The sequence below is a fragment of the Columba livia genome, chromosome 4 (assembly GCF_036013475.1).
Source record: "Columba livia isolate bColLiv1 breed racing homer chromosome 4, bColLiv1.pat.W.v2, whole genome shotgun sequence".
Lineage (NCBI taxonomy): Eukaryota > Metazoa > Chordata > Aves > Columbiformes > Columbidae > Columba > Columba livia.
The window spans coordinates 33,388,184-33,414,304 of record NC_088605.1 but is presented as its reverse complement, the minus strand read 5'-3'; the positions used below and the strand labels follow the sequence as shown (position 1 = coordinate 33,414,304).

The 26,121-nt window shown below is 36.4% G+C and overlaps 1 protein-coding gene across 2 annotated transcripts in view; it reads right to left on the bottom strand.

Moving 5' to 3' along the window:
* MTNR1A (melatonin receptor 1A) overlaps positions 1 to 26,121 on the bottom strand; it is a 55,868-nt gene that overhangs the window by 28,480 nt on the left and 1,267 nt on the right. Inside the window, exon 2 of one of the 2 annotated variants that reach the window (XR_010472233.1) lies at positions 21,791 to 22,076. The exons of the other annotated variant lie outside the window; for it this stretch is intronic. The gene's annotated coding sequence lies outside the window, so the exon portion shown is untranslated. Of the gene's footprint in view, positions 1 to 21,790; positions 22,077 to 26,121 lie in introns of those variants that run through there. 2 annotated transcript variants of the gene reach the window in all.

Below are 26,121 nucleotides of genomic sequence, written 5' to 3'. Positions count from 1 at the left end.
GAGCATCAAATGAAAGTTCATGTTATTCTTCACTTGTCAATGCATTTTTTGTCACCTAGTAAAACTAGCACAGCATTATCTCTCACTGTACTATATCATTCAGACAAGGGGTAACCAATTATGTCGAGTAATTCTCCTGGATGACACTTCTATTTATCCTTCCTCTCTTTTACTCTGTTACTTGCATCTATCAACATGAAAAACAGATTAACATGCATCTCTGTCCTACAGAGAGGAATCCTATACCTTTCCTAGAAACTAATCCACTGAGACTGAGTCAATCTAAGCAAAGAAATCAAAGTAATAAGGTAGCAGATGTCTTCATAGGAGAACCTTGGACTGAGGTTCTAATATGGGCCTCGGGACATGGATGCCCAGATCTCACTCAAGTTCAGTCGGAGCCAGAATTCTAGTGTTTTTTGGGCTTTGAGAGTCTCAATCACATTTTTCAGCAGTACTAACAGCAGGTTGCATTAAGCAATTGTAATAGAAGCACAACCATAAGGATTAAAAAGTTATGGTTCTGAAAACTGTGGAGATAACTGAACTTCAACCTACAATACATACAGAAAGCAAACAGATAACATCCCACTGCTTTTAACACTGTCCCCATATGGCCATATGACTTTTAGTATTGGAGACATTGCAACATCTGTGTTAGGATGCCTTTTGGCTTCGTTTGAGGAGTACACTTGCAGACATCTGTTGTGCTCTGTGTTACTCATGACTGTTCTACAGCTTTGTGTGCCTATCTGGGAGAAAATACTGCTGAATTTTCAAAAATCTCCAAATTATTTTAATTCTATATATATTTATACATATATATATATGACTCTGTAAAGAGCTAAGTATGCCAAATTTTATTTATTCATTTATTATGTGTTTTGAAAAGCAGAACACAGAGAATATAGAGCTCAAGTAAAAAAGCTGAGGCACATGCTTGGAGAAAAACGATCACAAATATAAAAGAATTCTTTGTGTTCATGAAAATTAAGGTGTGTCTCCCAGCAAAGATGAACCACAGTTTCTGTGAATGAACACACATCTATAAAATGTTTATGAGAATTTCATCTGTAGACGGGAATGAAATGAACCAGCTATCATTACTTAGACAAAATTCTTACTGTATTTTAATGGATTTTCAGCTTCTGTAAGGACTGTATCACATCTAAATACCAGCTGACTGCTTAGTAAAGAATACTGTTATGAATCCCGTGTTCTCTCAGATCTGAGTGCTAATTCAATGACTCAGTAGCTACATTACTAGAGTATAATTAATCACTTCCTGCTACAACAAGAAAATCTTTAACAAATGTTATTATAAGTGACTGCATTCTTATTCTGAGAAGTCAGGCATAAAATGGAATACATTACAGTTTGGTTTGCATCTTGATGGTCTAAAAACACAGAACATTTTTCCCCTCTAGTGTCTGGTAGTGGAAATTACAACTAGTTTAATGTGGTTTTGAATAATTACAATATTTTAGTTAATTTATAAAGATTTTTTTCTAATTTTGAGCATTTCAAAGTCTTAGTTAGAACAAATGTGTTATTTTGAAATTATTGCCTAGTGAAAAATTAATATCAGACCGAATTATCATACTGAAATCAAGAAAAGTTTTCTTGTTGATGTCAATGGGCTTTAAATTCCTTATTAGAATGAGAAACTGGGGAAAAGACATACCTTCAGAAACTTCACATGAGTTGAAGTAACATAATACTACTGAGCTAGAAGCAATTGTAGCAAATATAGATTGCAACTCATATTGAAAATCTAGAAAAAATCTACACCTTCAGAGATATCAGTACCACCTGCACTACAAAGCAATTGTTTTTGGGAATAGCCAACACCTGTTAATTTGTAGTCAGTGTCTGATCTGCTCCACCTGAACTTGCCTATATATTTAATACAGTGGAGCCATAGATTGATACTTGCACTTGCTAGAGCAGCTAAATTTAAGAAATCTAATTCAAAGTGACTGCTATCTGTTTCTGTCATATATGAGTCCTGTAGAGTCAACAGAGAAAAGCAGGATCTTATAGTAGATGCTTTGAATATGGAATTTTCCTGTCTGTGTAGAGTGCTTTGGAGAATAGATGGTCAGAACCATTCATTGCTGCTTTGAATGTCACTACAGCAACCTGACTTTCTCATAGGCCTGGGAGTCTGTTCTCTGAATACAACCAGTAAGAGGTAAATATGATTAAAAAGAATCAGACTAAACAATGGAATGTTTCTAATCTCCTGCATGGATTATACAAAATTTACAATCTATTATATAACTATATTAAACTAAAAACCTCTGTGTGTAAATGAGACTTAGCCTGGGTTTTGCTGCTTCTTGATGAATCTCATGGGAGGAGTCTATGCCTGGAAGTTTGTATGGTGTGTCCAGCTATTATTTTAGTGAAATTTATTATCCCTTTGCAAAAATCTTACCTCAGATAACTAAATTTATGTAACTTTTCCAAATTGGTGTTAATGGCAACTTTTGAACATTGTTTCTCCTGATGATTTTTTTGTAGTTTTGGTTTTGTTTGAGTTTTTTTCCCCTGAAGATATGCTGTCAAAGAGAGCAAGCTCACTCTTGAATACTCAGCCTACTCTCCAGCTGCCCTCTGTCAGGAAAGGCAAAAGGAAAACCACTCATGTTCACCTGTTCATACAACAAGAGTACACATACACCATTTCTTCCCTTTTCCCATTCTCAGGCTGATGAAGGGCATAAGGTAATAGAGGGATCTTTTATGACTATCCAGTAGTGAGCTAAAATCATGTGCACTTCTCCTTGATGAACTTCATGAGAATCCTGTCATCCAGCTTCTGAAGCTAGATTATCAAGAAACATATGAGGAGTATTAAGAGAAAAACCTTTTCAATTAAACCGCTCACCATGCTCCCTCTCTGCTATACACAACAGACATTCCTCTTCCTCTCAGTGATTCAGGCATGCCATATAAGAATGAGTAGCTATCCCAGTAACAAAACTAAAAACCAGAAATAGTTACTAGTGGAGTGGAGCAAGTGGCAGCCAGATGTTTGTCTAATAAGAAAAAGATGGCTCTCAGAAAAATCATAATAGTGCCCATTATTATCAACCATCTGAATGGCACTCTTATGAACCTCTGAGTCTTTTTGTAAAAACATGATGGAGAATCTTTTCTCAGCTGACCAGCTTTCTGAGCTGTTTCCATTGATTTTATAGAGGCCTCTCATACTGTACTCCTGAGGTACTCTGGTTGGTACTCCACAGCAGAATTCTTAAATGACACCCCAAAAAAGAGAGCAACTATGCTATAAATCACAGATACAAAAAAATAAGAATGCCAAATGTGAATACTACCCACTCTTGTTCAAGAAGCAGAGATATGAGTTCGAAATTAACAATAAACAAACAAACCCCCAGTAAACAGTGTCTAAAATAAGACTTCTAAGCTTCTGTTCAATCTCTCAAAAATATTACTCAATTTTCAAAAGTTTGTAGCTGTCAAAGATCTGTAGACTTTTGATACAACACTGTGTTTTCCCTGTTCAGACAATTGCTTAAGTATTTTCTGGCCTAAAAACTATTAGTGGAGGAGGATACATTCAGGATAAAGAACTCCTACATATGACAGTTTGTTTTATTATGGCTGTCCTATGAAAGCAACAAGAGAAGGCGTATGATTTTTAGACACATTTTATAAATAAACTCAAATGCAATACTGAAGTCCATTATTATTTAAAATGTTTAGCATTCCAGTATAAGAATGGAATCAAATAGTTATTTTTCAGTTAAAGAGGATGTTGGTCATCCTAATGGAGGCATTCTTACAAAAATATATCAGGCTTAAAAAAAATGAAGAAATTATTTCAAGAAAAGAAAGTTTCAGTGCCTGTAGCAACCTCAGAAAAATATGCTTTATGTACATCAAGTAATTAATGTGTCTTACAGAAGTGGCAAACTGAAAGATGCTACAACTTATTATTTTATTGTCCTTTAATGAAGATAATTGCCTTACAGGGAAAAAAGTGCTAAACAGTTTGATGCAATAACACACAAGATTTTTATTGTGGTATTCCCACTCACTGCCAAAATCACTGCTCACAGATTACTTTCAAAATCTCAAGCAGCAAAAAATCTTACCAAGCTTGGGTGAGTTGTGAAAATCTGTCATTTGTTGAACCTTTGGCTAAATAGTGCCAAAGGAAGTATAAATCAAACACTTTGCCTAAAATTGCTCTTTAAAAAATCCCTCAGAGTTTGCTGGAGATGAATTAACCAGCAATTGGTTGCAGAGGGAGTTCTCTGTAGATGGCAAGTTAATGAATTCTGACAGGTTGAATGGTGCAAAGATAATGGGTTGAGCTGTCCACTGACTGTAAAGCAGAAGCTGATTAAGGTTAAGACTTTAGGAAAACACCCCAACAAAACTGGATTAAAACTGATTTAGGGGTTGAACTGCTAAGGTTCAGCTTCTTTACTAAACATTGATGCGTTAGCCCAATTCAAGCATTTGATGTTTTACACTGGTTATCATGACTTGCTACATACTTCATGATTGTTCTAATATTGTCATTCACTCCTCCTTCCCAAATACGAAGGGTCACACAAAATTGACTTTATCATCTTAATACTGTCTTCCAAACAACTTCAGATTCAATTAGATATAAAGAGTCATTATTGCACAATTTGTTAGAAAACTTTTTCAAAACAGAGTACCTGAAATCAGTTTTCAGGAGATGGAGAAGACTAAATAATGGTAAGAGTTATCCACCAAAGAACTGTTACACAGTTTTTCTTCCAGAAGTGCCATTTTTCCTATTTAAAATCATGGCTGATGAAACTAAGACTTCATGTAAGAAAGAAGACAAGACACATGTAAAAATGCTGGATTACTTTTGTCAGTCCTAGAATAAGTAAAAAATATGTAGGGCTTGTTAGGTGAAAAAGGAAGTTTTGCTTCTAGGGATATTCGTTTAGCTTATGCACAAAACAGACTAAATGTCTCAGAGACCAGCAACAGAAGAAACAACATTTACCCTTTTTATCATCAGCAGAATGAAAAGCAACTAAAAAGATACTTCTTTCCTTTTTTTCTGTCATTTTTCTACACGTCATCTGCAAAAGCAGACAACTGTTCTAGACAATGACTTGTGTAATCAGGCAAGGCTGGATCCTATTATCACAACTCAAGTGTCAACAGACCAGGGTGCTTTTCTTGGTCATCATTACAAAGACTAAAAGAAATTTCCCCAAACCTAAACATAAAAAAGAAACAGAATCTGAATCTAAAGGTGAACTTGGCAAGATTTCAAATTTTCCAAGCTTTTGTAACAAGGTTCTGAAAATTCTGATAGAGTTATGAATCATCAACATCAGTATGGTGCTGGAAACAACTTACAAGGAAAACCAAACCAAAAACTTCCACAAGAAGACAAAGACTATTTTTAAGGGACAAGTGTGGAACCTTCAGTGTTGACAGTCAAGGTTAAGCTGTATCTTACCACTCTCGAACTGTCAATAAAAAAACCTTATTATTTTCAAAAGAGATGTAATAATATCACACAGTATTTTTTTTTTTCCTTTTAAGAAATACTCATGTATCTTAAAGCATAACCATACAATATAGTTTGAAATGAAAGATTTTGCCTTCCAAAACTGTCAGCATTCCAACCTATGCAGACATTTTTTGTCATAAACCTCAATAAGACCCAAAGAAGGTTTCTAATTGGTGAAACCCTTTTGACAATATTCTTCACAAAGTCTTAGGTGAAGGATAAAGACCAAGTGAATATTTCTCATATTATTTTATTGGAAAACGATTATATGTTATTAGAAAAATTATTATATGTTACTGGAAAATGATTGTGTGTTTAATCTTTCAACGTGACACAGATATGTGACAAAGATAGGCCTCTCAGAGATTGATGATAATACTCTTAAGATAGCCCTTCATCAATTCCACATGCCATGAGGAACAGAAAGAGAAACAACACTTCCTGAACAGAATGAGAAAGGAGTTGCTGTATGCACAGATGCAAAATCAGTCTTTATTCCATAACCCTACTGCACAGAAATAGGCAAGCTGATTCTGAAATACAATAATGAATTAACCTAGGACATACTTTTTCAGGGTCAGGTTGGTAGAGCTAATCCTGTGTTAGGTAGAGTAAGAGGCAGACTAGCTGACTCCTTGAACCTACAACAGCTGTTTGCCCTCATCCCTCCAGAATTTGACATATCTAGCATGCTGACAGCTACTAATGTTTCATTCTGAAGGCACGAAAGACTAAGAGGTTGAAGGCAGATAGAGTGGAACAGCTGTAAATTTCCAACTAGAAAAAAAAAATGTCAACATACATTGTGAATTACTGAGTACCTTAAATTATTTAAGGCCATGCTTATATGTCCCACACAGAGTTCAAGTGCCACCATAATGTCCTAGGTCTTTTTTCAGCCACTGGAATCTGCCAGGTAGAAATCAGACAGCAGTCACTGTGGTTATATATTTTCCAAACTGCTGACAACACTGATGTGAGAGATTTTTCTATTCTGGATAACCAATTATAAGACAAGGGGCGATGGGTACAAACTGGAACAGAAGAGATCCCACTTAATATGAGAGCACTGGAACAGGCTGCCCAGGGAGGTTGTGGAGTCTCGTTCTCTAGAGACATTCAAAACCCGCGTGGACACATTCTTGTGTAACCTCATGTAGGTGTTCCTGCTCTAGCAGGGGGATTGCACTAGATGATCTTTTGAGGTCCCTTCCAATCCCTAACATTCTGTAATCCTGTAATATACATGTACTCTAAAAAGACCTTCTGCTTCATGCAGGTGTTAATAATACCACTGGCAAAACATACTTGTCCGGCAGATTTGGCTAGACAGTCCAACAGCTAGTAACTTCATCCCTTTTCTGGAGATGGTATTCTCTTATGACAGTCATGCTCTTGGAAATTTTGGGAGAAAAAAAATCTGCAAAAAGTGCCATTTAGCTTAAAGGACATGATGGCAAAAGGAATCACTGGCACAAAACAGTGAAGTAATTTACTTGCTGGAAATGGTCAGAATTGTCTTTTGCAAACCATTCAGAATCAGAAAAACCCTGGCAGCTTAAAAACAGCAATAAGAGCTCTCATATGAAAAACATTCAAAGATGGGTTAAAATGGATACTAAAATTGTAGAATAAAATCACCTGTAAATTAACTTTAAAGCAACAAAGACAAATAAACCCCAGAAAATTTATCACTGAAAGCTCCGTTTGAACTTTGGATTGCAATTGATGTGCACAGATTTGACCTGTCAGTACTCAAAGAACAGCATCACAAACTTTATTTTGATGAAAAGCAGCTGCCTCTATTAATATGACTTTCGTGACAATTCAAGCAGCTGAGGATAAGCCAAAGGGGAATGCAGTGTGTTGGAACTGATTTTGATTTTAGATAAATCCATGGATTTGAGTGACTGGAACATGGACACACTAGGAAAGTAGATACAGTGACATAAGAACTCTTCCAGTTACCATTGCTAAAAATGTGTATTAGGAACTTCATTTTGAATACTTTGTTTACCAGAAGAAGAATCAAGTCATTTGAGCAGAAAGTGCCTTGAGCATCTGGATATAAAATAAAATACATTTGTCTCTTCTTCTCAAGTGTAACTGGCACTGAGGCTAGTTTTTTTTTCTTTCCCTAGATGTTGAATACATCAATCATGCTCTGCTTTTGTGGAGGTGTTGCAATAAGTTGAAGACAGAACTATCTGAAATAAATGAAGTATTTTTGGGACTCATTGCAAATTCAGTGGCAGTATTTTGTGTGTCCTGAATATTTTCTGCTCTCAAAAACATTTGAATTCTAAGTTCAGTTAAGACAAGGAAAAAAAAAAAAAAAAGGAAGACAAGGAAGACAAAAAAAGTCTCTATAATGGCTTTAAGTTTCAAGCATTCCAATGGTGACATACACAGCTGACCCCCAGACCTGCAAAGCAACTAAACATAAATCTGCTTCCAGAACAAGCATTGTTTGACTGGGGCATTCACATCCTTAAAATGTTTGTGTTGGAAATGGAACTGCACAGAAAAAGAACATTGTCTGAAGAAACAACAATAAAAAAACCCAGCAGTGACCACCTCCCCGCTCCTTCACTTGTACAAGAAAAGGTCATGTGAAAAAAGAAACTTCATCTGAGCCCCATGTAGGGTAACTATATTTGAAAGACAGCAGGAACCAAGTTTCTAAGAAGGTCCTTAGCAAACTGTAAAGCCTTGCTAACCTACCCATGTTTTCCTGAAGCAGACAGAATGGACTGTTCTCCAGTCAGTAGTTCCCACAACACAAAAAAATTCCTCCACTGCAGGGACTGTAAGCAAAGACATTCACTAATGATTACAGATCTTCAGAGCTCTATGCATGCCCATGGCAGTAGAGGAGGTACATGCACTGGAAACCCTTCAGCTGGAAAGTCTGTCTCAGGAATACTCCTGTAGAGCTCACCTGTTCTGCTGTTCTTTCTACTCTGCAGTGAGGATAGAGAAGCTGGTACTTGTTTTCCACCTCAGTGGAAAACTGAACTGAACTGCAGAACCATAGTCTGTCAAGGACTTTGAAAAGCGGATGGGGAGAGTAAAACGGGATGCAGAGCATGCATGTGCATATCATGCATTGCAAAGCTCCAGTTCCTGCTACGGAACTTTTGTGGTTTACTTCTAGCACTTAGTCACATGCACAACATACCGTGGGTGATTTCCATCTACTCTACACAGTTTGCAGCTCCAAAGATGTCTAGAGGACTGCTTGGCCAATCTGTGTGCTCTCTGAAGCTTCTGCAATGATGTAAACCACACTGAAAGTGTGTAAGGAGTTTTAAATGGCATTATATGGAAACAAAAATTTTTGAAGGGAGGACATTTAATCTAGCTGATAGTATCCAATCAAGTTCTGTTTTGGCTTGAGTGGGCAGATGTCATATTGAATAAGAAAACACCATAGCTTCTTATGGCTTGAAATTAAATTTAAATAGGCAAAGATCATTTCAGGAGGAGTGTGTAACATCAGCTGCAGCTGACTGTCGCAGCTGTAGAAGCTGAGAACATTAACATCAGCCAAGGATCTGTTTGTTCAATTTAAAGCAGATTAAGGAGGAAACTACCAAACTCTGTGGTGGTACAGACACCCCCCTGTCACACAACAAAATGTGGGCAATGCCACTGCTTTTAAAATCTACTGTGAAACTCTCAATTCAATGTAAAAAAATCAGCATAGCTGAATTCAATGGGACAGATGGCTCTGAATTTTCATCGCATAGATGAAATATGACACTAAAGTGAAAAGAACAGTTTTCAAGGGATGCTGCTTCAGGCAACATAAAAGATGTAATGTAACAGGGATATATATTACCCATAGTATATGATATGCACAGTATAAATACATACATATATATACTAAAAAGCCTTCCAGCCTGCCACATGACTTATCCTACTCTAATACAAGTTATAGCTGTGACACACATCTGGAAAGAATGATCAGTAGAGAATTCCAGAATACTGCTATGATCAGACATGAAATAATAAATAATTGCACCAACACAATTCCTAATCACTTGATTACAATCCTTTTAATAGGGACCTCTTTTTTTGGTGCTTTTGCAATGTTTACTACGTAGAAGCTCAATCCGTGACAGATGCAGTATAGGCAAGCATGAAATTGGCAAATATTATTCCTATTGCTATGTACTTTAATTTCTGTTATCATAAACATAAGTCTTTTTCATCTTTTCCTATGGTTTAGAAAATAAGTTTTCAAATTAGTAGGTAAGGCCCATGGAAGTTAAAACAAAAGACTGTTTCCAAATTTGTACCTTCCCCTTGTACTGGTCATGGTAGTTTCAATATTTAAACCACTGCATATCAACAGAGGGACCACTTCAATGCTTTTTAGAAAATCTGTTTACAGCTGTATTAACAAATCTGAGTCATGCTAGGAGCTTGATTTGTGGTTTACTCTATGTGACCTCAGCTTTGCTATTTAGTTTGTTCAGATAATTTTTTTTTAGGACTCTGAGCTGCTGTTGCTTTTGGGAGAGAGAACATTTAGTTGTTAGTCCCAGACTAATATTCTAATGTAAAAAAGCATGTTAATTCCATTAGGATTACTTTCAAGCCAAAGTCTTTTATTGTCTCTTAAAATTAACATCAATGTAGTAAACATGTGCCAGTAGAAAAGAAACTTTCTAAATAGTTTTAATGTCTGCAGTTTATGTGGCAAAGACCATAACTGTAGTAGCAAGCATTACTGGCAATTCTTGCAATGATTTTAAAGCTATGTCATACCTATATTTTATGACTACTCTATAGCTGTCAGTTGAATTTTCACACATACATAGTCACTGTCAACTGGTCTTTTAACTTGTTTACAAGGACATAAACAATTTTATTAGAAATCTAAAAATTTACAAGCTAAAGGAGACCTAAATTTCTTACTATAAATCTGTTCACAGATAACCTGCAGTCTTCTAAACATGGTCATCAGAAGTGCTGGTTTGAGGAGACAAAAGACAAAGCTGCCTGTAAATAAGAAGCACTGGAGGCTTTCCCAGCAAGTACACAAAAGTGGGTTTTGGCCAAATTGAGGGGCTGGTCACTGATTTCACATATGTACAATTCAATGTTAACTTCATTGATGTTAGCAAGCAGAATTTTAGCAAGCATAAAAATGCGCCTCAAGCCTATCTCCTGCTTTCAGCAGAGTCCAGTGTCTTCTGTGAAGCTTCTGATTTCAACAGTATGGAAAGCTATGGAAATATGGTGGAAGAGATGACAACACTTAGGCCACCTGGTAACATGGAGATTTTAGGGCCAGCTCTGTGAGAAACACCATTAACTTTAGGCACTGGTGCAAGAAATGAGAGAAGATGCATTCTAGGGCATATTAGACATTATTTGAACTGTCATTTGAGACATAGAGTGGAAATATCCAAAAGCTGTATTTTCACTGAAGCTAGGCAATATGAGGCAGAAAAGTCAATTAAATGGCATGGCTAAAGGGGATGATAGAAAACTAAAAGAATTCATGTAACCTTTTGAACTTTGTATGACTAGTGACCAATTCATATGTTTAATTCAGTGATCTCCATGATGTACCTAGATCAAAAGAGAGGTAAATAGAGATAAGAGTTTAAAATGGCATTATATGGTAATGCTGGAAGTAAAGACTTTATGGAGGCAACATCTTCTATCCGATAGTATCCAATACCCGTAACGCAGTAACAAATGTTTCATTACAGTTATCCTGAAAAAACTGCTGTTATGGAACCCAACAGGTCAGGTGAGTCACAGTCTCGCGAACTCCACTAACTGCCTTCTAACTGATGCCTCTCAAAATGTTATGTTTGGAACAATTCCAGAGAAAAACAAACCAAACATCTAATGTTTATCTTCACTGTACCATCTACTTCAAAAACAGCTGTGCAAAATTAAGTAGGAAATTGCATGAGTACATGATCATGAAGGAACACCTAATCCCATAATTCATTTTTGAAGGTGTATTGTACATATATTCTCTGAATAAAACACTTTTGTGAACAAAAGGCATTTATATGGAAGGATTTTTGGAGAAAAACTCAAGTGTTCTAAAGTTATCATTCTTGCTACATGCAAGGTACATTTTCAGAATTTCACAAGCTGCACAAAAATTGTTTTAAAAATGTATGGGAAAATTAAGACTGAATTGCATACTGACAGACTCACAGACCACTCACAAAAGAGCAGGGACAGTATCAAACTTGAAAGTCAGAAATAAATGTATGTAATTATACACATGGAATATATACAACAGCCTGCACAACTGGGTCTATATACAGACACAAGTGTTGAAGTAATGGATCACAAATGTAAAAAAAAATAATCACAATCTGCCATATTCAGAATAGATGACTTACCCAAAAGGTAGATTCACAAATTTCTGCCTCAGCTCTAAAGTACTGCAAAATAAATCACATATAAATCTTGGAATTCAGAGAAACTTATTATCCTCGACTGTATTTAGAGAATTTATCTCTCAATCTTCTTTCAATCAACCTCAATCAGACCGAAGCCAGTGTATTGCATGATTATGGATCCTCACTTTATAGTGATAACAGGTCTCCCTCAGATAAAGTAGTCTGGTAGTCTGACATTGTGCTTGTAAGATGTGAAGGGATTCAAAAAGCCCAAGGTGAGATTACTTTAGTGGGAGCAACAGTCCAGAATAAGAACAGTTCTTAATACTTTTTCTCGAAAAGTTCTACAGTGCCACTGAAGCAGAAAAGATTCCTTTTTGCTGAGCTTAAATATGCTAAACTAGGCATGCTCTGAAGAAAAGCATCCATCACTGAAATAAATCTAATTGTGCAGTGTCTGAAATTCTTTGAGGGGCTAAGGACATTCCTAAGCATTGTACGTTTGTAATGATTCATATACTCCCTTAAAATACACATTTCAGAAAAATGGATTGGACTCAGAAATACACCTAGAAAGGGAAGAACCACAGTAGTTTGAATTTGTCACAACAAAGGTTAATAGCATAGCCCTAAGGTATCCTCCCAACAACAACTTGTATTGATCTAGAAGATCCTAACATAGGTATTAAGAAATAAGAAGAGTCCAAGCACTTAACCACAAGCATTTAAGATCAAATAGGTGGTGAAACAAATTAACTATTCTGAATAAGGAATAAAAAAAAAAAAAGATGAAGAATCAGCTAGACTAGGCACACTATTATACATTTCTTCCTATTCTTTTGGGGATAAAGTCAACTATGGAATAGTGGAATATTTCCACAAAAGAACTAAGAGACTAATTCAGGGATATTACAGGCATCTATGCAATACGATACAAACACGAACAAACACGATACAAACACGAACACGATACAAACTCAGAAAATATGACGAGGCACTGAAGAAAGCAGTGACAGAAAATAGCAAGATGTATCAGATAACACCAAGGACATAGTGAAAGAATTGACAGAAAAGCTGCAGTCATAGTGAGGCACATGGCACATCGGTGCTGTAGAACGTTACATTCCCTGGACAGTTATTTCAAATAAAGAATCACTGACTGCCCTGCTGAGAAAAAAAAAGACTGTTACAGAATGAAGCTGGGAACTATTCATGGGAACATAACAAAGCATTGGTACAAGTAAATTCAACAGCAGAACTGGGGTGTTACGCACAAGCCATTATCATTCAAAAAGTGAAGTCCAAAAATGGGTTAGGAACTGGGCTTTTACAATACTACAACAGTAGTTGTAACAGGAGAGACACAATTGCAGCATAAGATTTTCAGTTGAGAAGAAATTATTTATCATTGCATACGCCTCAAAGAAATGTCAACAAATACATAAACAGTATAGGTCAAAATCAAACAGATTGCATTCAATTCCAGACGATACATCATTTTCTTGGAAAATACTTTCAAGTTTATGCTGAGCACTACTTCAGTTGAAAAAAATTGAACTTAACGTCATCTTCCTATTCCAGTTTGTATAGAAGGGAATCAGAGGTCACCCTAGTCTCTTTTTTTCTTCATCAAATATATTAGTAACTCTGCCTACAGCATGCCTGTATGTAACTGCATTTTCCATCTGTATCTTAAATCAGCATGTTATCTAGTATGCTGCTTGTCCTGGACTGATTTTTTGCACTGTCCAAATCTCATTCACAAAGTATTACAGACTCTTAGAGAACTTCACAAGCTCTGAAAACTGAGTGTCTATAACATCTTTTGGCATCCCTGGCATCTGCAGTTCCAAAGTCAAAGGCCTTGTGTCTAATTAGGCTTGGACAGAATCATGTCCAGGGAACATACAGGACCTTAAAAGAGAGTCACTACTTTTAACTACAGCTGAGTCCAGATCTTTCTAGTACTAGAATTTTGAAAAATCTCGTATCATTGGAATTTTTTGTTCCATACTTAGAGGACTTAGTCTTCTTATTTCAATACACACTTCTGTTGCCTATTTTTTTGTCTCAATAGTTCGTATAATGTATACACTTTTACTGCTCAAAGGGCTTTATGGTATATCAGAGAAAACAGTTTAGTCCCAAACAATAGTTAGCTGTACAAGTAAAAGTCATTGGTAACACAGGAAACTTGCATTGATTTTTTTCTGAATTCACAAAACTAGCAAATAGAAATTTCAGGTCCCTCCAAGTTTTAGGTTCAAAATTATTCTACCATTTGCTCCACTTAACTGAAACTAATTTCAAGACTCATATTAATCCTGTTTTCTGCAGTCCCTCTTCTCAGAACAGTGCCAGTACACCATGAAATTTTGAAGGCAATGCTGAGTCATTAAAATAAGTAATCTGTCTGGACAATGAATGAGGTATTACATACTGGTTTAAACAGCTTAAGTCCAAGTAGACTTTTTTCCAGTGGCCATAATCCAAATCAGAACTTGAAACAGCAAGAAGCAAAGAACATTTGTCAGTAAATCTTCCTAAGAAAATCACAGAAGTATTATTGAAGTAGCTGTACTGTTTTGCATGGTAGCTGAGAAGAATTCCAAGTCGGAGCTAAATACTAAGTTGAATAACTAATTTCAGGCCAAATAAGTCAGGGTACTTATAAAAATCAGGATACTTATCAAGTGACGCTAACTGCAGGAAAACCCAGCCTAGAATGTTCTGGGCTCTGAAGGGTCCAATTTCTTTTCCATGAGCAAGAGAAATAAAAGAAAGCAAGAAAGCATGAGAGAGAACAGCACCATTTTGAGGCTGCTAGCTGAATGACAACCTATGGACTAAAATCACCTTGTATGACTGAAAGTTTGCAGTGAGGCCCTTTCCGTCCACCAGGAGTTGTGTAATTACTGCAGCTGTACTCACTGAGTGGACTGTGGGGCTTTTAAGCCTGAGAAGGGACTCCAGCCCTAAGGAACCATGTAGGTACACATGCAAAGATAGTAGCTTACTTCTAATAACTAACTCCACACTTACACCTGTGAGATGAAGGTTGCTTTTAGGATTACTGCCTCATATGTGCTCTACTGTAGCTGACATGTTAACCTAACTTCTTCAGTTATGCTGCATTTCAAACTTTTAAACTCATCTGACTCTCTTCTTACCTCAGTAGAGGCTCAGAGTTTCTAAATGTAGAAGGCATAATATTGTTTGAATTTGTAGATGATTATTAGACAGTTCTTTACTTCCAGTAACATTCCAATATACTAAAAGTTTCCTTTTAGTCTTTCTAGAAAAAGTACTTGATTCCATACTACATTTGTACTCAACACATGCATATGTATAAATGCTCCTACAAAACAAAATCTTAAACTAATGTCAATAAATGTTTTCAGAATGGGTTTTAGCTTAAATGAAACATATACTGGAGTTGCCACTCAGTGTTACCACTGGAAATTCTATTACTTATACCTGTGTAAGAGAATAGACCAAAAAACGACACAAACAAATTAATTATTTTGAGATTTATTTGCCCAGTCATCACAACAAACGGTCACCAATTCAAAAACCAGAAACAGGTGAAATCTCTCTGAAATTTGAATCTGATCAAGAAAGTTTTCTGAGTAAATATAGAGACAGGAGATAATATAAATATCTGAATATAAGCAAAGGATCTTAGAAACCAATTCACTGCTTGCTGGTAGACTGTGAAGTTCTCTCTGCACAAGAAAGATGTTCTCAGGCAGCTAGACTCCAGTAAGCATTCTGGTAGCAAAGCCCCATCGCTGCAATAGCTTGAGAAAAGTAAGAGAAGGAAGACCCACTAGGAAAGCCCACAATGAAGGGACGCATCACTGTTGTGACAAATGGGATACCACAGTACAAAATAGGAACCAAGAACAAGCAGATTGTAAATATTATGTTCACTAGGTTGCTTCGACTTAGCTTATTTGCTTCTTTCCCCCGCTCCTCGCTTCATACTGCTGCATTTACATGTTTGTCAGTTACAGCCATATCTTTTGGGCATGTTTTAGATAATGATTGCTGCAAGCAGTATTAACAAGGTGCAAGGGCAAGATCCGTACAACCGTACAATCTACCGCAGGTTGTCACTAAGCATGCACTAGAAATTCCTACCAGGAATAATTGAAAAAGCAGCACTCAACGTCCTTTTAAAATGCTAGTATTCATAATGCCCCCAAGAACAGTGCAACATCTTAGTATTCTATTATTATGGAGCGTACTAAAACCAGCTTTCACAGACTGTGTAATAGATCCCATAAGGGAGAGACCCAAGTAAAGAACAACTCTAAAACAAGAGCCTTTCTGACAAAACCTGTCAGATCTACCCTCAATGGAAAAATGCAGGGGAAAAAAGAAAACAAACAATTTCAGCAGCAAAGAGTTTAACAAGGATAGTGCAAAGTTATTCTTCAATACAGTAGTGGTAATCTTTATGCCATCTTCAGCATAATACCCAGTGGGTACAGGTCATCCAGAGAAAAAGTGCAAAAGTATGATGAACAGAAGCAGGACAAATTCCTAGGTATGTTCAAAAATAACTGAACAAAAGTTGGTATGTTAGGTAGATACTGTTGGAGGAGAGTGTCTATGAGCAAGACAAGTATTATGCCATAAAAACAATGAAAATTAAGGCAGATTTCTAGCAACTAACAAAATGTTCATAGTTGACAATCTTACCACACATTGCAGAGATTCCCAGTAGTGAGATGCACTGAATGAGCAAGAGAAAAAGGGATCAGGACAAGAGCTGCAAAAAACAGGAGCAGGACATTGACAAATTTGTAAAAGAAATGTCCAATTATTTGCTAAAAACAGTGTTTGAAAACCTTTGCTATGGGAAAATGTGACTGCGTTTTAAGTTCTACATTAGGTATTTAATATACGCTAAGACACAAACTTGGTTCTGCCGTCTTCTCCATACTTAGCAGAGGAGATGAAAAACTGTTTTACTCAACATTATGCAGATTACTCTGGACATGTCCTGGATGCTTACATGCAGAACGGGTACAATGAGCTTGGCCAGTGAGAGCTATGTTTATGTGACACCAATACAAAAGTCCCTGTTGGAGCTGTTTCAATAAGCATGAATTACAGAAGCACTGAAACTGATCAAATTTATACCATGAACTAAACCCACCACCTGTGTTTAGGTGAAAGATAAGGAAACATTATTGTCCTTCCTTCCTGTCAGACATGTTGAATACTGTTCTCCTACATATGAGAGACCATAATTTCTAGAGTGTGTATATTCACAAAAAATACAAGTTACAATGTGCCAAGGGATGCTGCATTAATGAATAAAAAAGAAAAAAAAAAAAAGAAGGAAAATGAAAAGGTACTTACTGTAAAAATATCCAGATAATTAGAGGAAATGTTTCTAGATGCATCTGTATGTGTAAATTCGTAGAACCAAAGTACCCCACAAAATGAAGCAACCTTTGGTATGAGTATCTTCTTCCACATGGTAAAAAACAGTAGGATTTACATATGTTTTAATATATAAGTGTTTCTGTATTTCCCCAAAACAAGACACAGCCAATGCTAAGAAAATCCTTAGCAACAGGTCTTGAAACTTCTTACATCATCAGGAAGGGAGAATAACATGGGTTTATGAAGCACTGCAGATTGTCAACAGTATGTTTCTTTAGGCAAGGAAAAAAAAAAAAAAAAAACAACTGAAAAGACAGTGGTTGAAGACAGCCAGATTGATAAGAGAAATTTCCAAAGGAACATCATACATATATATGATGTCATATTTGGAAACAGAATAATTAAAAAATCTATACAATGAGGCTACAGCAACAAAAACCCAATTCTGAAATTTATTCTGCTTAATGAACATACTAAAGAACTACGAGTTTGTAGAAAGCAGAAGAGGACAAAGGTGACATCAAGGACAAACTGATGTGATCTGACCAGGCAATTCTAGTACAAGAAAACCATCCTTGACCTAAGCAACATAATATCCATTTGCTAAAAAACAACAAAAAACAACCTAGAAAGGACAGCATTGCAGTAGTAGGCAGTCTCTTGTGTTTTCTTTATTCCCATAGGTGTTCTTGAAGCATCAATTCTCAGACTTCATAGCTTGCATACCTACCATACATTAAATTGTAAGCAGCTTTATGTGATGCATCCACCTCAGGATATGCAGATCAGGCACTCATGACCCTGATCTGTAATCATCCTTATTGCAAGGATATCAGTGATCCAACAAAAACCCTGTTCTGAGTCCAAAGTTATGATAAAGACTTCTTTGCTTACCACATTTTGAGCTTAAGATTGTCAGCAGTATAGCAGCCTTCATGGGCAAGTATTGCAGTCAAAAAAGTGAAAGGAGACAGGCACTGACCTCTCTAAGAGGTTTGCTATTGATTTCAGTAAAACCAAGATTTTGCTTTCAAGGAAGGTATTTCCAGAGATGAGGCATATTCCTGGGGTCAGTGCCCTCTTGCAGAAGGGAAAAGGTTGTTTTGCAGATAGACTAGTAGAATTTGTTATCTGCTTTTTTTTTGGACTAGCAAAATGACAGCCAAGCAATGATGTGTTTATTCTCACTCATTACAAGAATAGACACATGTTCAGTAATGTTAAGTAATATCAGTACAATAGCAAAAGCATATAAACTGATGGAAAATATATTTAGGCAGTGAGAACACCCTTCTTAAGATGGAATAAGAAGAAAGCTATACCTTAAGGTGAAGAGTGATTCTGAAAAGATTTCTGTGTACACCTATTACACTTGTAAATTGGACTTGATGATCAAGAAGGTCCCTTTCAATCCTTTGTTTTAAGTGAGAACCGATTCAGCAACAGATTCAGGGAACATTGGGAGATGTAAAGTGGAATAATGGAAATGTGGGGAAGAACCTAGGCTTTTTAAATTAACCTATAATTATGTGAACCTGTATGTTAGGTTCAGTCATTACAGGATGCAAATTACACAGGGCAGACCCTGGAATTACACAGCCAGAGATATTCTGGAGACATAACTTTAATGTAAATAATTACTATAAGTAAGACAAACATATTAATGTTTAATACATGTAAACTATTAATAAAAGCAGGTGGTTTTTTTTATTTATAGGCCATTTTTCATCCAAAATGAAACAAAAACACAGCTGAAGTAACCAATTTATCTGCATGTATGCAAACTTTGATTCTTCATGATATGTAAGTCTCATGTTTTCCACAATATCCAGTCTTTCAAAATGGGTCTGTGGATGCTATTACTAAAAAAAAAAAAAAAAAAAATATCCAGAGTGCTGAAGGAAAATACAAAGCACTGCCATTCTTCATTTTACAAGTGGCTTTGTGATGTTTGACTGAAGCAGCAAATAGTGGCTGTAAATGAGGAATATTTACATAAAGAGGTGCTTTCCTTTCAATAGCTCTAACATTAAATTGTCCATACCCTAACTGTATTGGGTTAAGAATACTCTTTCACCACTGAAAATGAAATCACTTATTTTTTATCAAACACAGACAGGTAAAGGAATGTGTCTGTAAAAAAAAAAAAAAAAAAAAATAACAAACAAGACTATGGAGTAGAAAACCGCTCATTGCTCAGTCTGCAAAACAGGAACATAAAGTAAAATCCATAGCTCCTACCCAGGCGGGAAAGAGCATTCATTATTCTTCCCAAATCACACAAAGGCATGTATCTGCTGAAATTTCTCTATGGTGTGAATGGATATCAGTTTTCAAGGCTAATTCCTGTACTCATGCTCATACATCAGTTTGGCCAATGGCTAGAGAGCTGGCCACCTTGTCTGGCTAAATGTCATATTGACTGCTGCACTATAACCACAGGGAGCTAACACTGGCGTGCAGCTGCAACGGCTGACTAACAAAAGCAACATTTCCAACTGACCTCACTCAATATCAAGCATCAAGGGGCTGGGTACTTCTGTTTGGTAGCCTCTCCGTGAAGACCAGTTAGTTTTGCTAACCTTGCATCTGCACCTCAAAAGCAAAGTCGATACAATTTAAAGAGATCTTATATTTCAGCATCGCATCTAGGATTATGTGTACACATCATGTAGAATGGGGTTTCTATAGGCCAAAATAAAAATTACATATACTGCCCAATTTACAGAACAAAGATAGCTAAATAGTCTGTTTAAGGGTGTAGGCAGGAAAACAAAATATAATTGGCCTGAAACTGTCTATAAAACTTTCCAGCTGCTTAGTATTGTATTTGAATAGAGAACTCCAGTGCCTGGTCACACACAGCAGGATTTGAAATCAGCTGCTTCTCTTCTCCCCCACTTTTTTTTTTGTTTTAAGAGAGCAGGGGACCTTAGGAGTTAGGGGAGATTAGATAGTCTAAGTAACACATTAAAGGACTTTGTTAGAATTCTAGCAATCAAAAGATGAGGCATCACCCATGATAAAAAACCGAGCCCTCTCCCCGAACCCAGACAACCTAATTCAAGTCCTCAACTCAAGTATAGGACTCTGAGATAATCAAGAGCTGCATAAAAATGTTCAATATGATGATCAATAAGGTAACAACTATCCTTCAAAAAAACATATCTATATGACCTGGTACTATATTAGATCATATGTAAAATGAAAAGAATGAGCTGAAAATCTTTTACTTCTAATGCAAGGTGTTTCTTCAAGGAATGAGTATAAGTCTGCCTTCTCTTTATGGATAACAAACTTCACTAAAAAAGAAAAAAAAAAAAAAAAGAACTACAGGACATAAAGTTTTGTACATTTACCCATCTGCACCATAACACTATTTAGAAGCTACAGAAGTCACTATTTGAAAACTGTAAACAGACTCACTGATTATACCTTAGTTTCTGCTCTAATTGATAAAGAAAATATTAAGAAGATTGTAGCATAGTTATCACCTGAATTCAAGGTTATCTATAAAGTTTTTTTGTATCTTTTATCCATTCTTAAAATTAAGAACATAATCAGACCTTAATTCTATCATCTGAAGTAGTAACCTTGGTTATCCCACTGAACTGTAATACTGCCCATTTTTGTGATTTTAGGAAGGCTGGATTTTGAAAGAACACTTCTTTAGTAGCAACATTTGTATTATAGTCCCAAGCATTACTTAACTACATGTTTATTTGTTTGTTAAATAAGCAAATGTTAAAACATTAACAAATCATGTTAACTTGTCTTCCAGAAACAGATGTTGGTAATCACTTCTCAGGAAAATGTGGAATTTGAGGCAGCTCACAGATGTGAGTAGAAGAAAAACTGCCAACAGCAAGGGTGACAAGGTTCTCATTGAGGTTGCAAAATTAAACTGTGATGCGTAGCATTGACACTGCAACATTTTTATTGCTCTAGGAAAGCAAGCCTCACTGTACAGAATGGACACTGTCATATCAGCACTGGATGCCTATTGTCAGTAGCATTTCCTGTCACTAAACTAGACTTGCTGATATTGTCTCACACTAGAGAGACAAAATATTTATGTAATGACATGACAGAAAAGGAGATATTGTAAAAAGAAATAGAAAAGAGGTAAGAATAGAAACAGATTAGAAATTGCTAATAAAAGATAAACTTAATGGGAAAAGGGAGAACCCCTCAAAAAATAACCTAAAAGAGTCAGCAAACACTATAGCATCTCAGTACCACTGTCCACTGGCAGTAGCAAACTAGAGAAAGTAGTGGCTCTAAAAACTTCAGAATGCAGAATCTTGCAGAAAGAAAAAAATAGATGAGTTTGACAGACATACTACTAAGAATAGAGTATCAATTACCTGAAATACTCACCTTTACCTTTGGTCACTGACAGCACAGTGCCATTTAAACAGGTTTCTGAAGTAAACCTTTGATTCAGTAAATTATTCAATCAAAATCATTCTGAAGAACAGCTTTATTTGAACTGTATTTTTATATGAGTTTTGTTCAACAATTGGCAATATTCAGGATCTCCACGCCCTTCTTCCAAACAGCTTACCATTTTTAATATTGGAAGTTATTCATATCTGAAATAAATGTTCATTGTCATCAACATCTCATCTTTTAGCAGAACCCTGAATTTGTGCTGCAACTTGATCTTCTACAAGTTATCTCCCCTTGAGTCAAATATTTGTCAGACTACCCATTTTCTGTCGAGGCACAAAAAGAAGTCCAAGGATCACCTGTGACAAAAACAATGATTCCATTAGTCCAAATTCACAACAGGAGCTTCATTTATTATATAAATAAATTTTTAATAGAGCATTTAACATTATCATTTTACAATTAAAAAACAAAACATCATCAAGAACAATCATATTCTGAAAAGGCTGATGAGATCTCCAATCTCATCAAAAGACAGTTCCATTACTATATTTAAAATTTATATTCTAGAAAAATGCACTCTTCAACTAGATTCTTATGCTGCTCAAACCAACACCCAGGGCCAGTTTGAAAAGCCTCCAAAATAAAATTTCTGCTGATAGATCCGATCCCCCAATTCTGCAATAGCTGTACTGTTTAACAAATATTGAATTTAAAAAAAAAAGTAGCTGTGTTCTTTAGTTCTTCCCCAAGTGACTTCATTGATCTTACAGATTCTGTCAAGGATTACTCTTGAGTTCATTATTCTTTTGAGCACTCACAGAGCTGTCTTTACAGAATGGTTTGGACCTAATGCAGCTGAGGCAGATTTAGCCTATGAACATTGTTTTTTTTTTCCCTTTTTCATTGCCATCTCATTCAGAAAAGTAGTTAACACACATACTTAAGTTTAAGCACGTGTCCAGTCCTAGTGAAGTTATTAATAGCTTTTACTTTGCTGTTCTATGGCCTTGGGGCCTCAGCAACATCAGACTTCTTCTCTGGCTTCTTCACTAGTCACAAAAGGAGTTTTAGCAACAAAATATTTGGGCCAAGGACATGGGAAACTCGCAAAAAGTACAAAAACCTAAATACACCTAGCACAGAACAGAGATGGGTGAGAAGGGAGTGAATGCAGCTTTCTGCCTTGATATAGCAGTTGCTGGTTACCAGCTTGGCACCAGTCCCTGTGTTATCCCAACTTGTGCCAGGCATTGGCAGACAGGATGGGCACAGAAGAGTGAGGGTGGAACTGCTGGGACTCTTCTCCTGCCTGCTGGAGGCTCCCTTCCAACACAGGAATCTGTTGAAGGGGTGGTCAGGGCTCCTTTGGAGCTCAGCACATAAGGCACCCAGGAAAAAGCAACCCACCAGGCTGAGAGAAGTTCCAAAAGGAAGAGAAAGAAAAGCAAGAAGTGTAACAACACTCAGGAGAGCTTTCTTCATTGACCTTAAGAATGGTCCAGTCCTGCAATCACTGAGCACCCAAATTCCCCTGTCACCAAAATGATAGGCACATGTTAACTGGCATTTTAATATAACATGGTAAACTAATCTCCATAGTCAAAGACTTACAACTGCTCCCTCACCTTGTTCTTGATGCATTGTTTTCATTGGTGTGGGTAACAACAAAGGCATAAGGATACTAGCAATCACTGAATTTCTGTGTTTTTACTACATACATCACTTTAAACGATCTCTTCAGTTTTCTGATATGCTCTAATGCAATGTTGATAGTTTCAAGTAAACACTCCACTTGTTGCAAAGAGCACTACTAGTTCTTTAATCCACCTTCCCTAAGGCTAGTTATTTCATCTCTTCCAGGTGGAAATTTGTTGAACGCCCTTATTTCTGATCTATGAATATTAGTGATGGAAAACAAGACACATTAAGATGATTTACACCAAAATGTTTTAAATGAGTTATTCTTAGTATTTTTAAAATTAATCAAAGAAAGCAGATCAGTTTAAAGTTCAAGATGGATGAATATGCTGCCAAGATATGGACAATAAAATCCTTATGCCTTGAATGTTCCCTTGAACTTTGTTGTAATGTTAAAAGATCACAGACATCATAAACCAAATTCAGTCTTTGTGTAGGCCAGCATTAAATCACAGCTGTTCCCATCAGAACTGAATTGGTGTCAGGTGCCTGTTAGATTACAAAGTCACCATAAAAAAAAGAAAAAGACCAGAACTATGAAGCTTATTACAAGTCAAGCACATTAAATAAAAGAGGATCCTACCAGTTGCATCATCAGCTTCTGTGTCTAGAAGAGCATCTACTGAAGCCATGCTTGTGACTATGAAGGAGTCTGTAGTATCAGACACTCCTCGCTTGCTGAGATAAACTTCTTTGAGATACTGACTTCTCTGCTTTGATCAGTGTCTTTTACTAACCTTCTGACTGTCAGGAAGGTTATACCACTTGTTGAGAAGGTTTTTCTAGGCCTTCCTACTATTTCCCAATGCACTTTTTAAATTCAAGTCCACAGGTTCAATTTGTAGTTATCTTCTGAAAAAATATTTATATAATAGAGAGTGGGGCAGAGATGCAAGATGTTTTCCCCACCAAATCCACCTTTTTGGTGGTGTCAAAATAATCCTTATTTCTGCTAGTCCTCTCTTGCAAAGGAGGAAGAAAAGTCTTCAGTGAGTTATATTTTCTTCAGGAGGTATCTTCTGTTCCTCCCTGACCTTTTTCCAGTGGAATTTTCATCCTGTGTTCTTTTTCCTCAATAAATGTGCCAGCAAAAGACTTATTAATGTAGGTTGTTGTAAAATCAGAAATTTCTTATTACAGCTCTGTGAAAAGTTGTGACTGTCTTTATAATTAGCAAGTTACAAATTAGTTGTATGTATAAATCAGATTATTTTCAATGTAATCTCTTCCTTAATAATCTGATTTAGTGTAAACAAGATTTAGGAAACTCTTCTTCGTACACACAGGCCAGAGTTTTCTAAATACTTATGCTTCATCATAAAGTTACTCACCTGAGTAACCCCTTCTTAATTCAATGCCAAGTTTAATAGTGGTGCTTATTTAAAGCAAAGTTACACCCGAGCACAGGTTTTTGCAGGATTAGTTAAAAACACTTCACACACCTTTTTCAAGCTCATTATGTTCTCTCTAAAGTTTCCATTTATCCATGTACTAAAAAAAAAAAAAAAAAACCCACAAAACAACCCTTTGAAGACTTTAAAAACTTGTTACTATTTCTTTTTTCCTACAACAGACTGTAAACTATTCCCCACCTTGTACCAAGAATTTAGTTGTTTTAGTTAATCCTTAATTTCAGAGGGTAAACCAGTAATTAGTTCATGTTACAGTCTAAAATAATTATGTTCAGAACACCCTGCTCTCCTAGCTGTAGGAGGTAACTGTTGCCAGTTTGCTGCAGTTCTTAACAGTCACTATGACAGTAAAGGCAAGAACGAGAAATGCAATAAGAATGAGCACATGAGCACATGTATTGGGATTCAAGAGGCATTACGTGAGACCTACAGTAGAGAATATGCTCACACAGAGTCCAGTGATTCAGTTATATTTTCAGAAAACAGGCATCATATTTATTTCAGACTTATCACCAGACACATCTGTTTTGGAAACTCCCCACAGAAGTGCTGAAGTACATGTTTAGTAATTGAGGGGGAACAGAATATCAGCCTTTCCCCTGGAGTAACCCCAGTGACGTGTCTATCTCAACCCATCTCCCTTCATCTGAAAAATCTCCCTGGGAATCAAGGTTGTCAAGTGCTGACTTGGACTTCTGGAGGCTGATTCTCTTCTCGGGTGTAACCCTGCCAGCTCCAGTGAATGAAATTTCTATCAATGAAAGCAAGAAGAGAATATACCTTTTAGAATCTACATCAGTGACAAATATAGGGAGGAAAAGAAAAATCTGTCATCCTTTTGATTCTGTGTGTTGGCATTCCACTGTGGCCAAATAAAACTGAAACATACTATCCATTTGAACTACCTGACTTACCCTTAGAAAGTTAAGCACGCCACTGTTTGTTGAAGTCCAGTATTAGCTATCTTTATTAGACTAGCTTATAGCAAAGCCCAGGCTCAAGTTCTCCCCCCATATGAACCACTAACTAATTAACTTATTTGAGCTATAATAAAGAACCTGACAGGCAGTTGTGGGGAGAGAAGAAAAAAAAAAAAAAAAAAAGCAGTGTCTCAGTTGTCATGGAATTAAATTCTGCTTTCATTAACAATGCAGCTCTCTTCACATGCTTCCAGATTTTTTTCAATGAAAGATGCATAGGGTTTTGAGTGCACAGACTTGGTACATGTGCGCAGCAGCTGGTCTGACACGATAAAGCAGAATGAATCTGAAGAAGTTCCAGCCTGTCTGAC